Source organism: Chinchilla lanigera, unplaced genomic scaffold (assembly GCF_000276665.1).
Source record: "Chinchilla lanigera isolate Chin_1 unplaced genomic scaffold, ChiLan1.0 scaffold00026, whole genome shotgun sequence".
NCBI classification, from domain to species: domain Eukaryota; kingdom Metazoa; phylum Chordata; class Mammalia; order Rodentia; family Chinchillidae; genus Chinchilla; species Chinchilla lanigera.
The window spans coordinates 20,489,793-20,503,284 of NW_004955427.1; the positions used below are offsets into that span (position 1 = coordinate 20,489,793).

At 34.9% G+C, this 13,492-nt stretch overlaps 1 protein-coding gene across 9 annotated transcripts in view; it reads left to right on the forward strand.

Annotated features, from left to right (window-relative positions):
- Stxbp5l (syntaxin binding protein 5-like) overlaps positions 1-13,492 on the forward strand; it is a 369,984-nt gene that overhangs the window by 99,733 nt on the left and 256,759 nt on the right. The window lies entirely within an intron of this gene.

A 13,492-nucleotide genomic window follows, 5' to 3' on the forward strand; every position in this document is an offset into this window, starting at 1 on the left:
TAATACCTACTTTGAAAATCCTATCATCCATTGTACGTTTTGAGTTTTACCTAGACTTTCAGGTTCCTCAGCTTGTGTAATTTATGTTATAAATTATTATTTATTTTTACCTTAGTCTTTGAAGGCAGCAACCAGTCTTAGCTTGTTGAAAAATATATTTTGATTTCCATTTGTTTCTGATAGATGATCCTTGGACCCATTTCAAATATACTTTAACTCAAAATTTAGAAAAAAAATCATTTTGATTTCTTTGATGCTTGATCTATATAAGAATAAAAGCAGTCATTTATGTTTCAGGCATATTAACAGCCCTTGCTCTCACTGATCATATATTGTGTGATGCAATTTTGTAGAAAGCACAGAGTTGTTTATGTGGTTTTCAAGTAAAATCCAATAGAATCCTTAAATTATCTGTACCTATATATCAGTTTTTTCTGTGATGATCTCATTAATTAATATCATCACAGTATTTTAAAGAAAGATTAGCTAAATGAAAAGGAAGAAATGTGTTGTTAAGAATCCTGTAATTTATAAAATATCTAGCAACTTGATCCATCAGAATTGGATTATGTGGACAATTCATAACCCAATTCTAAAATATGTTTTTGTTCTATAAATAATTCTTATATAGTGTAATTGAATTGTTTTGTTTAGTGTAATTGTTGAGTGTACTTTGAATTATTTTCTTTAAAACTTCGTGTATCTTAATATATCCACCTGGTTTGCCATGTAAAAGATGCCAGAGCATATATAGTAAAGGGTCTTTTCCCTTCCTGTCCCTTACACTCTTAGTCCCCCTCAGCAGAGGAAAGCAGTTTGATTTCTGTTCTTCAGAGATTCATAACTGACATATTGTCCTAGAGAATGGCAATGCTGATCATTCAATCTGTGAAGGTATATCTATTTACTTAAGGTCTTTGCTGCAGTCTTAGGGGCTTAAAATAGTACACATTTATCGTTTAGTTCAGTGGAGTTAGGAGAGTAGGCATAGTGGCTGAATTTTTTGCTTCAGAATCTTATAAACTGCTATTAAATTTGCTGAAGATTGATTGGGGAAGAATTCATGTTTATGTTGACATACGTTGTTGGTAGCATGTGCGAGGTGTGATCAAATGATATGGTGAATGTTCAAATTAAAAAAATTATTACAGAAAATTATCAGTCTTCTATGCATTTATAATTTTTATCAGTCTTTCAAAGGAAGACTTCAGGCTTCCCGAATTAATTGTACTCTAGATTGTTACTCTAGATTATTGATTTCTACTCTTTTTGGCACTTTCATTAACATTTATTTATTTACTTATTTATAACTAGATTCTTAAAATGGAAACATTGCTGATTTTAATATTTTTCTAATATATTAAGACTATATGTTTCCCTCTAAATGCTGGTTTTGCTGCATTTCACAAAGATTCATTAAGATGAAGCTGAAATTTTTTACAATATTTTTCTCTGAGTTTTTTTTAGCTTTGTGCTACTTAGAAATGAATTAACTTTTAAGCAGTTGAAGGTTTTCTACTCATCACTTACTGGTACTAAACCATAAAATTGTACTGTGGAGAGATCATAGTCTACATAATTTCAAATTTTTCACATTTGTTGATACTTGTTTTATGACATAGACTGCTTTGATAAATGTGCACAACACATGAATTTGTACTCACGTGTTTTTGGGTTCAATGTTCTATGTGTATGAATTGAACCAAGATTATCAATTATGTTAGATCTATAAATTTTTTTCTTGTATTTTTATAACTGAAATTGAGAGAAATGATAAAATCTCACTATGATTATAAATTGACTGTTTCTCTTTTTCATAGTAATAAGTTTTGTGTTTTGAAGCTAATTTGTTAGCAGTGTATAGATTTAGCATTATTTTATCTGCCATATATATTCTTTTGCTACAATCTCATTTTTCTTTAGTAGTAGATCTTGAAATATACAATGATGAACTTGTATATCCATCCCAGATATTTTTAATTAGTGTTTTTGTGGTATATACTTCACATTATTTTATTGTCAACATCTCTATATTCTTTTTGAAATATATAATTTAAAAAATCAGTCTGGCAGTCTTGTACTGAGTACTACATTTACTATAGTCTACTGATATATCTGTGTTTTGATCTAGCATCTCATTGGTTTTTAAATTTCATTCATTATTTTCATTTTTAAATTCTCCTGGCTTTTAATTTAAACTTTTTATTATAATATCTTCTTATATGGAGTTAACATGCATTTTATCACTGTCTCTGAGAAGTTACCTTAGAGATTTCAACATGAGTCCTTTACTTATTTTACTCTAAAGTAGAATATTTGTTTTACCACTTCTTTGATGATGACAGAAACTTAAGTGTTTCCTTCATTTACTATCTCTCTTGCAGTTTGCATTGTTAATTTTATATTTTTATTTTTACATCTACTTTAAGTCCTATTATGCATTGCTAATATAGCTTGAATAATATATTATGCTCTTTTGCTCCTCTTTACTTACTATAATTCTACAGATCCTTTTTTGGTAGTTCCAATAAAGTCATAAATTAAATGTATAATAGGTTAAAAAGTTACCTAATCCATTTAACTTATTAAACATCATAGTTTAGCAAAACAGTTCACTGTAGAATTTTAGTTATGTACCCTCAGTAGTGCATGACTAAGAGATAGAATTCACTGCCAGCAAAAGAATGTATTTTATATCATATTGATATCCTGAAAAGGAAAAAAATTCAAAATTGCAGGTATGGTTGTTACTTAATGTCCATCATTTCATACCATTGTAAAGTTAAAAAATCATATGTTGAAACATCTAAGGTCAGGACCCATCTGAATTTGTGGCAGTCTCCTTCTTGCAGAAGAATTTTCTTTATTCTTTATTTTACTACAGTTTTGTTAAGATAAATTCTCTTGTTTTTATTATTATTTCAAAGTACCATTCAAAAACTTTTTGAGATAATCATAGATTTGCAAGAAGTTGCAAAAAATAGTACAGGGACATTTCTTGTTTTGTTCATCTAGTTTCCCCAATAATAACGTCTTACATTTAGTTTTGTGCATATGTGTATACAGTTGGATATGTATGTAATGGTTGATACATTGTGTCAATTTGAGAAGTTTATAAGCTTAACTAAGTAACTCAGCAGTTCTACATCCTGGGGTGTAAAGAACTTGCCCTTGCGTGGCTGTTATGGTTTAGGATGTTGTATGATTCACTGTGTCAATTTGAGAAATTTAGAAGCTTAACTAAGTGACTCAGAGGGGGGCCAGGGTCCTCACTTTGTAAATATCCTGAACCTGTGCAAGAGGAGGGCAGGGAGATAATGTGAGTGCTGTACCCACTCCAGGGCTGATAGCTTGCTTACATTATAAGGGAGGAAAAATCCTTATTCTTCCCCTTTTGCTTTTGTTGCTTCTGCTGTCTTCTGCTGCCATGAACTGTGGCCCCTCTGCTGTGTCACCCAGCTTTGAAGCCAGCTGATTACAGACTGAAACCTCTAGGAACTGTGGGCTAAACAAACCTTTTCTTCCTTTGTTTTGGGCATCCGGTATTTTGTCTCAGCAAAGAGAGAAAACTAACTAAGACAATTCGTAATTATATGTGATTTTATCATGTGTACATTTATGTAACTACTACTATAATCAAGACACAAAACTATCCTACCACCATCAAGATCTTACTTATGCTACCTCATTATAGTCACTCCTACTTCCTTCCTACATGTTCTGTTCTTAACCTCAAGAATCCACTAATCTGTTCCACATCTCTGTAATTTCATCCGTCATGAATGTTATATAAGTGGAATCATACAGCATGTAATTTTTTGAGACTGAATTTTAACTATGCATAGTTTCCATGATTTGTCCATATTGTGTGTATTGATAATTCATTTCCTTTTATTTCTAAGTAATATCTGACAGAGGATATCTGGGTTGTTTCTATTTTTGATATAACAAATAAAACTGCAATGCAAATTTGTATATAGGTATTTTTGTGAACCTAAGATTTTGTTTCTGTGGAGTAATCAATTGTCTGAGAGCCCAATTACTAGGTTATATAGTGTTCACTTACCTTTCCAAGATGGTATAAAACTATTTCCCAGAATGGCTATGTCATTCTGTATTCCTATGAGAAACATCTGAGGTCCAGTTTCTCCACATTGTAACTAGAATTTAGTATTTTCTTTTCTTTGTTTTTTTGAGACAGGGTTTCACTACGTAGTTCAATCTAGCCTTTAACTTACTATGTAGCCCAAACTAGTCTTAAACTCACAGTGATCATCCTGCCTTAGCCTTCTAAGTGCTAGGATTACAGGCAAGCACCACGATACCCAGTTCAGAATTTGTTATTTTATTATTTTAGCTATTCTGATATGTAAAATAGTGATCTCTCATTATGGTTTTAATTTGCATTACCTAATAGGTTATAGAGTTGTTAATTTTTAATGTGCTTATTTGCTGGCCATATATCTTCATTAATGAAATGTATGTTTATATCTACTTTCTGTTTTCTAATTGGATTATTGTGCATTTTTTGTTTGTGAATGCTCCTTATATATTCTAAACAGGAATGCTTTATCAGATATATGATTTATAAATGTTTTTCCTAGGTTGTAACTTTATCTTTTTATTTTCTTAACAAGGTTCTTCATAGGGAAACCCTTTTTAATTTTGATAAATTCCAGTGACCTTTTTTTCTTTTAATAAACATTTTGGTTACATGCCTAGGTCATGTCTTGGTTGCTTAGTTATCAAAGATTTTCTCCTAATATTTCTGAAAGTTTTTATAGTTTTACATTTAAGTCATTTCAAGTTATTTTTTGTTGAGGGCATGAGATTTAGAACAAGGTAGTTTTTAACCTATGCATGATCAATTACTCTTGCATTTTTTATTGAAAGGGCTATTCTATCTTCACATAATTGCTCTTATAACTTTGTTAAGGAACAGCTAGCATTTTTTCCCCATTCTGTAAGTTGCTTCTTCACTCTGTTGGTTGTTTCCTTTGATGTGCAGAAGTTTTTTAATTTGACATGTTCTCATTTGTTGATTCTTGGGATCATTTCTCATGCATTTGGGGTTTTGTTTAGGAAGTGATTGCCTATGACTTTAAGAGTTTTACCTATTTTATCTTTTGACAGATTTAGTATTTCTGTTTTAGCATTTAGATCTTCGATCTATTTTGGTTTTAATTTAGCACATGGTGAGAGATACGTGCCTTGATTCAATATTCCACAAGTGGATAGCCAGTTACGTTAGTTACTTTTCTCTGGTTGCTGAGATAAAATATCCAACATTAAAGTTAAAGGAGGAAAGGTTTATTTAATTCTCAGTTTTTGGAGGTTTCAGTCCATAATCAGCTGGCTCCAAGACAGGATGGCATGGCTGAGGGGCAACAGTTCAAGGTGGCAGAAGACAGCAAAAGCAACAAGAGCAAAAAAGGAGAACAAGTCTCTTTTCCCCACTTATATTGTAAGCAGGCTAGGATGTAGAACTACTGAGTTACTTAGTTAAGCTTCTAAACTTCTCAAGTTGGCACAATGTATCAACTATTACTACGGTTTTCCCAGCACCATTTGTTAAAGAGGTTATCTTTTCTCCAGTATGTTTTTGGCCTCTTTGTGAAAGATCAAATAGTTGAATGTGCCTGGGTTTTTTTTGCATTCTCTCTTGCTTTCTAGTGATCCATGTGTGTTTTTGTGTTGGTATAATGTTATTTTTGTCCCTATAGCTTTGTAGTGAAACTTCAAATCCAAGAATATGAGGCATCTAGTCTTGCTGCCCAAGGTTACTTTTGCTATTCTGCATCCCTTAACCCCAGTATCCATGTATATGGTTATCAGAATTGTTAATAGCCCTGTGGGAAGCAACTTTATCTACTGGAATATAGTTTTTCTATGCAATTTCTTTTGAATTTAACCTTATAGACTTCACTCATTTTCAAAATAACTTAGGTCGGCACACTTTCACTCTCTTTAGTGAAGTTGTTTCATATTTTGTGATATGAAACACACCTTTCCATTTATGGGACAAAATATCTGACACATACAACTTAAAAGATGAAAAGTTTATTTTGGCTTATGGTGCAGAGGTTTTAGCCCATGGTAGGCTGGTTATAAGGCAGAAACCTCATGGAACAAGAGCTTAGTGGAGGAATTCTACTCAATTCATGGCATCAAGGAGAAATAGGGGTGAATATTCTGAGAAAAGTTATACCTTATAAAGTTACACCTCCCAGCCAGATCTCCAACTAGGCCCTACTGCCTAATAGACCATTCAGCCATGAATGCATCAGTAATCCACTGATGATACAGCTTTTGTACAACCCATTCATCTGTAGCTATCTCTTAATCCAATCAATTGCAAATCAAGATTCACTGTCATGAGTCTGTATTTTATCAAATTGACATCTAGTTATATTTCCTTAAACTACATTTAATATCCAAATGTTACATGGTCATAATTCCACTTATCATGATATAACTATTCTGAATTCCACATATTATTATATTCATAATTATGAATATGATTATTTGAATTATGAATACAATTATATTGAAATATAATTATTTCAATATTATGAAATTCATAATGAATATCATATGATATTCATAATTCCACATATTATGATATAACTTTTTAGCTGACAATGCACTAAGTCTCCTTTGAAACTAAGAAAAACTCAGCATTTCCAAAATACAATGGCACAGGGTAAATATTCCCTTTCTAAAAAGTAGGAATAGGGGAATTTAAAAATATCAAACCATAGTAAGATGAAAACTCAGCAGAAATAACAAGTGCTGTAGCTCCTTGTCTGGCATGTGGGGCATGTGGTGGCAAGATGTGAGCTCCAAAGGACCTAGATGGCCCCACTTCTATGGCCTTCATATTTGTAAGCCACACAGCTTCTTTCTCAGGAAGGCTCAGCTCATTTCTTGAGCTTTCCTCCAGAGATGTTTCATATTCCTAGCATCTCTAACTTTCTAGGGTCTCTACTACAGCTTCTAGTTTACTCCCACAGCTTCATGATTAACCTTCTCATGGGTTTCCTGTAAGGACTTTGATTCTGTCATACATTACCTGATATCTAAGACCTTCCTTTGAAATCTTGTGGAAATCTCTGTGATTCCATCATTCTTTATTCTGTCTACTTGAAAAATCAAAGTCCCATGGGCAATATTGAGACCTGACGCCAGCATGAACAATAGATGAGATCCCTTGGACTATGGCTGCAGTGTCTTGTGAGTGCCTAGATAGCTGAGTATGGTGAAATGAGTCCTGGAGAACCAGTTCCCTAGGCCAGTGGTGACGAACTTATAGCATGAATATTGTTTTTCTGAGTTGTTTCTTCTAAACTAAAATCTCAGTATCTAGGTTTAATTGCAGTGTTGACACTGTGATAAATAAGCGGGTTTTGGGTGGGAGTTTGAGCACTCATCTATAAAGGTCTGCCATCACTGTCCTATACTGTCCTGCATAAGCAGGGCACCCACTAGCACTTTTATCAAATGAAAAGTTTATACTTTTCCACCCTTGAGCCTGAGATGTGTGAAGTTTGATCAATTCATATTTCATCTTATTCTGGTTCAAAATACATATCTTCTTTTGTAGTGGTACTAGTCTCTTCAGCAACTATACTTTCTTTGGCCCACTGTTATGGCTTGTATCAACATGTCCCCCCCATAAAAGCCTTATGTGCTCAGAGGTGTGGGTTTTCAGTTATTGCTGGATCTAGGGTGTGAGACACTGGGATCAAGGGTCCGTGGTACTGAATTAGTCCACACATTGGAATTAACATAGTTTTTGGCTTAGTTGAATGGATTTACTGAAGACAGAGGCCCCACCCTGGGTATGGGTGGCACCATCCCAAAGGTTTGTAGCCTAGATGGGATAAAAGGGAAAGGTGAGCCTACTGCTGCTACTTGCTACCTTCTGCTTTCCAACCGTGAACTGTTTCTCCTCTGTGATGCCCTCTACTATGCTGCCCTGCCTGGAGTCAGCCAACTTTAGGCTGAAACCTCTACTAACTATGAGCTGAAATGGACTTTTCTTCCCTTAACTTTTGGGTGTAAGGTATTTTGTCCCAGCAGTGAGAAAAGTGATGAAGACACCCACCTTTACGCCTGTTTTTTGTTTGTTTGTTTGTTTGTTTGTTTTTGTTCTTTTTCTGGTATTGAGAATCAAACTCACGACCTTGCACTTGCCAGGCAGGTACTGTGCTGCTGAGCTAACTCCCCAACCCCTACCCCTGTTTCTTTTTCTGGCCATACTGCAAGTTTTAAACATTTTTATCTTTTGCTTTTTGTTCATGATTCTTGTTATCAACTAGGAGTTGTTATGTTACTACCTGAATGTCCTGCTGCCTGGAAATGTCCTCTACCAGATTAACTAGTCCACCACATTTAAATTCAGCCTCCCACAATGTCTTAGGCAATGGACAAAATGTAGACATGTTCTTTGCCAGAATGTAATACAAATGACCTTTAGACCATTTCCCATTAAAGCCTTCATTCCCATCTGAAACCATTTGAGCACAGTTTTTATTGTCTCCATTTCTGTCAGAATTCTGGTCTTCTGAGCTCTCACCAGAATTGTCTGTAAGCTCTCCTTGCAATATTGTGGGACTTCTCTGGCCTGTATCTCTAAACATTTGAAACTCCTCTGTGATCCCTTTCCAAAGGTTTCTGAACCATATGTTTAAGTAGAGTTACAGCATCGACCCAGTTTCTCAGTACCATTTTTCTATGTTAATCACATTGTCATTGCTGAGACAAAACACATGACACTTACGTGATATATATATACCCAAATTAAAGGATGAAGGGTTTACTTTGGCTTACGGACTTAAAGATTTTAGCTCATGGTTGGCTGCTACAGGGCATAGACATCATGGTAGAAGGGCATGGTGGAGGAATCCTGCTCACCTGGAAACAGACAGAGAAGGAAGAACCTAGGGACAAGGTATACCCCTGAAAAGCCTTAGTTTCCCCAGCTTGGCTCTACCTCACAATAACCCATTAAGCTAGGAACTCAATAAATGAATCCATTAATGCAGTGATCAAAACGCCTCCTGAAAGTCCCACCTCTGAAAATATAAGACTTTTGGGGGAGACATTTAGATATAAACCATAACACCTACTTGTAATATTATATGCATTTTTTGGATTGTATAATATAAATGATTTTTTAAGAAATGGGACTGAAAAGATAGACAATTATTCTAGTTCTTTGGAGCAGAGATTTTGTCACTGGTATATCATGAGAAAAATTCCTTATATTTTCCTTTTTGTAGTGAAAATGGGTTTCCAGTGAACATTACATTTGTTATTCCGTACCTGTATGGGACAGTAGCATCTTTGAGGTGGGCACACTGTAAAATTTAGTGGTTTAGTTTTCATAGTGATTTAGATGAGCAATTTGTAGTAGTCCTTTTTTATTTATTTATAGTTTACTTTCAGTTTATCTTTGTACCATTTTAAGTGGTTTCTGTAGACATTTCATTGTGTGTAAACAACTTATTGCAGTCTACTGTTTTTGTGTTTTAACAGTTCAAAATGTAGAGACCATTCCTTTCTAAATCTAAATACTCTTCTCATTTATAATAAATTAAAAAAATAAATTTTGCTAAAAACTTCCCTGTATGTTATGATTTGTCTTTCATTCCTGAAGGATATTTTTACCAAATATAGAATTCTATTATTCAGTAGAATTATATCCTTCTTTCTTTTGGTCTCCATGGTTCCTTATGAGAAATCTCTTGTCATTTGAACTTTCCCATAGATAGACTGGTTCTTTTCTCTTACTGTTTTCCAGATTCTTCTCCCTCCCCGCCCTCCCCTCTCCTTCCCTTCTCTTCCCCTCCATTCTTCTTCCCCTTTTCTTACCCTCCCCTGTTCTTCCCCTTCTCCTTTCCTCCCTCTTCTCTTCTTCTCTCTTTCCCTCTCCCTCTCCAACTCCCTCTCTTCTTTTCCTTTCCCCTTCACTCCCCTCTCTTCCCCTCCATTCATATCCTCTCTCTCAGTTTCAGATGTTCAACTATGATCTTTGTTCATTTTTATTTCTATGGGTTTATTATGTTTGTTTTTTTTTTCAGACTATTCTGTCTTTTGAGTTGTATCTTTTGCCAAGTTATGTGAGTTTGGGGACATTATTTCTTTGAGTACTTTTTCAGTCTCACCTTCCTTTACTCTTTGGGTACTCTGACAATATTTTGGTTTTAGCTCATAAGTTTCTTAGACTCTTGACCTTTTTACATCTATTTTCTATTTGTTGAGACTGAATAATTGATATTGTTTCATCTTCAAATTCACTGATTCTTTACTCTATCTTCTTCATTCTGCTGTTTAGCTTGTCTTACTTTCCTTGTCACTGAGAAAATAGTCAACACCCAAAGATAAAGGAGGAAAGGTTTATTTGTGTCACACTTCGTAGAAAGTTTCAGTTCATAGTTGACTGGCTTTAAAAGGGAGCCAGAGGAGAAACAGGTCATGGCAGATAGAAGGCAGCAAGTGACAATAAAGGAATAGAAAGAAGCTACTATATTCTATCTAGGCTGCCTGCCCTACGATGGGTAGCACTCACATCCAGAACTAAGTCAAACTAATCAGTGTACTGATTTAGTAATTGCACACCCTTGATCCCAGCATCACGTGCTCTAGATCCAGCCACCTCTGGAAAACCTCCACCTATAGCTTCATGAGACATTGGGGGGACACTTGGACACAAATTAGCAAGTTTATTCAGGGTTCTTAATTTTCTTTATTATATTTTTTTAGTAGTAAAATTTGCATTTGATACTTTTTATCTCCCTTATGTTTACTGATAACTTATATTTTCATTTGCTTCAAGTTTGTTCATAATTACTCAAACATTTTTATGACATTCCTCTTAAATATTTGTCAGTGCATTCTAACATGTATGTATGTCAACTTGCCATGAGTACATATTTTTCATTTTCATTCTGATTAATATTTGTCTACTGGTATGACAGCTATTTTAAAATTTAAACCTCAAGAATTTTCGTATTATGCTATTAGCTTCTAGGTCTTATTTAAACCTGTGTTATGTGGGTTTTGACATTTCTCTGACAGCAGAATGACAAATGTCATCTTATTGCTGGTGGATGAGAATGGAAATCGTATTCCTCAGTTGGATTCAATGACAACTAAGACAGGGAAAGAGGCTTTATATTTTGGGATAGGGTAGGATTTTGGCTCCCCAACATGCCTTTACATTAACCAGCCTCAGCAAGAGAAATGGGAAAGCCTTACTACTGCTCCTAACATCACCTCCAATTACCCAGTTCTCCTATTCAGATGTTAGACGTACTTTAGAAATTTAAAAGAAGGTGGAACCACCTCTACCACAAATCATTGTGTTTTTCCCTGTACAAATGAAAGGGAGCTGATTTGTTTAATTATAAAGTGCTTCAAGTCTTTGAGGAGGGGATACATTGATTGTATGAAGATTTCTGTAAATAAGTGGAATTTCTCTGTTTTTATTGTTTATTTGTACTAATAGTAACCTTGTTGACCACGTATATTAGCATTTTCTTGCACTGGAACATAATTAGTGCCTCAAATAGTATGAGATTTTGCTTTAAAACCATAGACTCTGAACTTGAGCAATAGAAATAATCTGGAAATCAACTATTATAGGGTGCATCTAAATGTAAGAATATGAGTAAAAATATCTCACAAATACTCCTAATTTATTTTTTAAAAAACTACATTCCTTTGAAGGTTCAGTTTTAAACAGAAGTTGCTTCTTTCTAATTTTCTTACGCAATATTCCCACTTCTATTGTGTGTAACTACTATAGAAAATAGCTAACTTTTCTTTCCAAAATAAGACTTTTCAAATTGCTACTTAATCAAATTGCTCCTTAATTTATATCACTAGGAACCAAAGCTTGTATGCTGTGATTTTCAATCATGGCACCATTGCAGTTACCATTTCCTAAATGTAACTCAGATTTGTCAGTATTTTAATAATTCATATCAAACTGAACAAATGGAAATGTGATCTAGTACAATGGGCACCATAAGTGAATATATGATACAAAATGTTATGTTTAATTTTGTAATCTGTGATTATGGGGTATCTGTTGTTTATACTAAATTAAATACCAAGCAAAACTCCTAATCTATTTATTTGAAATATTATAAAATTGGTTTTCCCTAATCATATGCTTTAGCTGTTGTTTTTTAAAACAAAATTTCAGAATCTCTATTAACACATTTTTTCAATGGATGAAATTAATGTCAAAACATGTGTAGGTTAAATTACATGTCAACTTTTTTTTTCAAGTAGATGAGAAAGTTAATCACTTAATACTGTTTTTATCCTGTAGTTACTTCTGAGGTCTCTACTGCACCTCTTGCTTCACACTCTCACCTTCACATACTACCCTCTCAGGGACACACTGCCTGGCCTCCCAGACCTTCTTCTAAAATCTAGGTGGGTGCCTTCTTAACCTCAGAACTTCTGCATTCTCTATATGCCTAAAACTGGCACCATGTGGTTGATGCCAAGGTCTGCTGCCAACTGGAACAGTAGCCAGGCTTTCCTTTCTCTTAGCTGTAGAGGTCATGTGCCTGGATCACTGGGCACTCTGAATCCAGTTCTGAGGAAAAAATTCTCTATGCCACCACCATTCTATAATATGGCACTCTGCAACCTTGTGAAAGCAAAGTCTTTCATTTCTGCAGGTTTGACTTGCTGCTCCTAGTGATGCCCTCAGGCTGTCTTTTCTATTCTCCTGTTTCTTCTCAGCAGTGGAGATCTTGGCTCTATCTTTATAGTCCACAGCTTTACTGGAGCTTCCTTTCTGGCCAAACTCACATTTTAAATCATCCTCTTAGGCTCCTTGCTCTTGATTCTCAACATAAATCTGGCTAAAAGCCCCCAACAATAATCATGCCACTGCCTCAGCATTCAACTGCCTTGAAATCTCTTTTGCCAGATTAATCAGTCTGTCACCATTTATCGCAGTCTCAGGCAAAGTCTCTGGACAAGAGCAAAATGCAGACAACATTCTGCCAAGCCATAGCACACATCATCTGGAATCCAGTACCCAATGCAGTCCTTCTTCCCTGCAGAAACCTCCTGAATGTGGTCTGTATCCACAGGATTTCTCTCAGCCTTCTGGTCTTTTGAGCTCTGACCAAAATCTCTCATACAGAACAGCTGAAGGCATTCCAGTGCTTCTCTTTCTAGTGAAATCTCCAAACCTTTCCAAACATTGCCCACAAGCCATTCCTAAAGGCATTTGAACCACATGGTCAGGTATAGTCACAGCAACAACCCCACTCCTGGTACCAAATTCTGTCTTGGTTACTTTTCTCTCTTTCCCAGGCAAGATACCTGATGCCCAAAATTAAGGAAGGAAAGATTTATTTAGCTCACAGTTTAGCTCACATTCCATACTTGGCTGGCTCCAAGCCAGGGTGGCACATGGCAGAAAGCAACAGTTCATGGAGGCAGAAAACAGCAAAAGCAA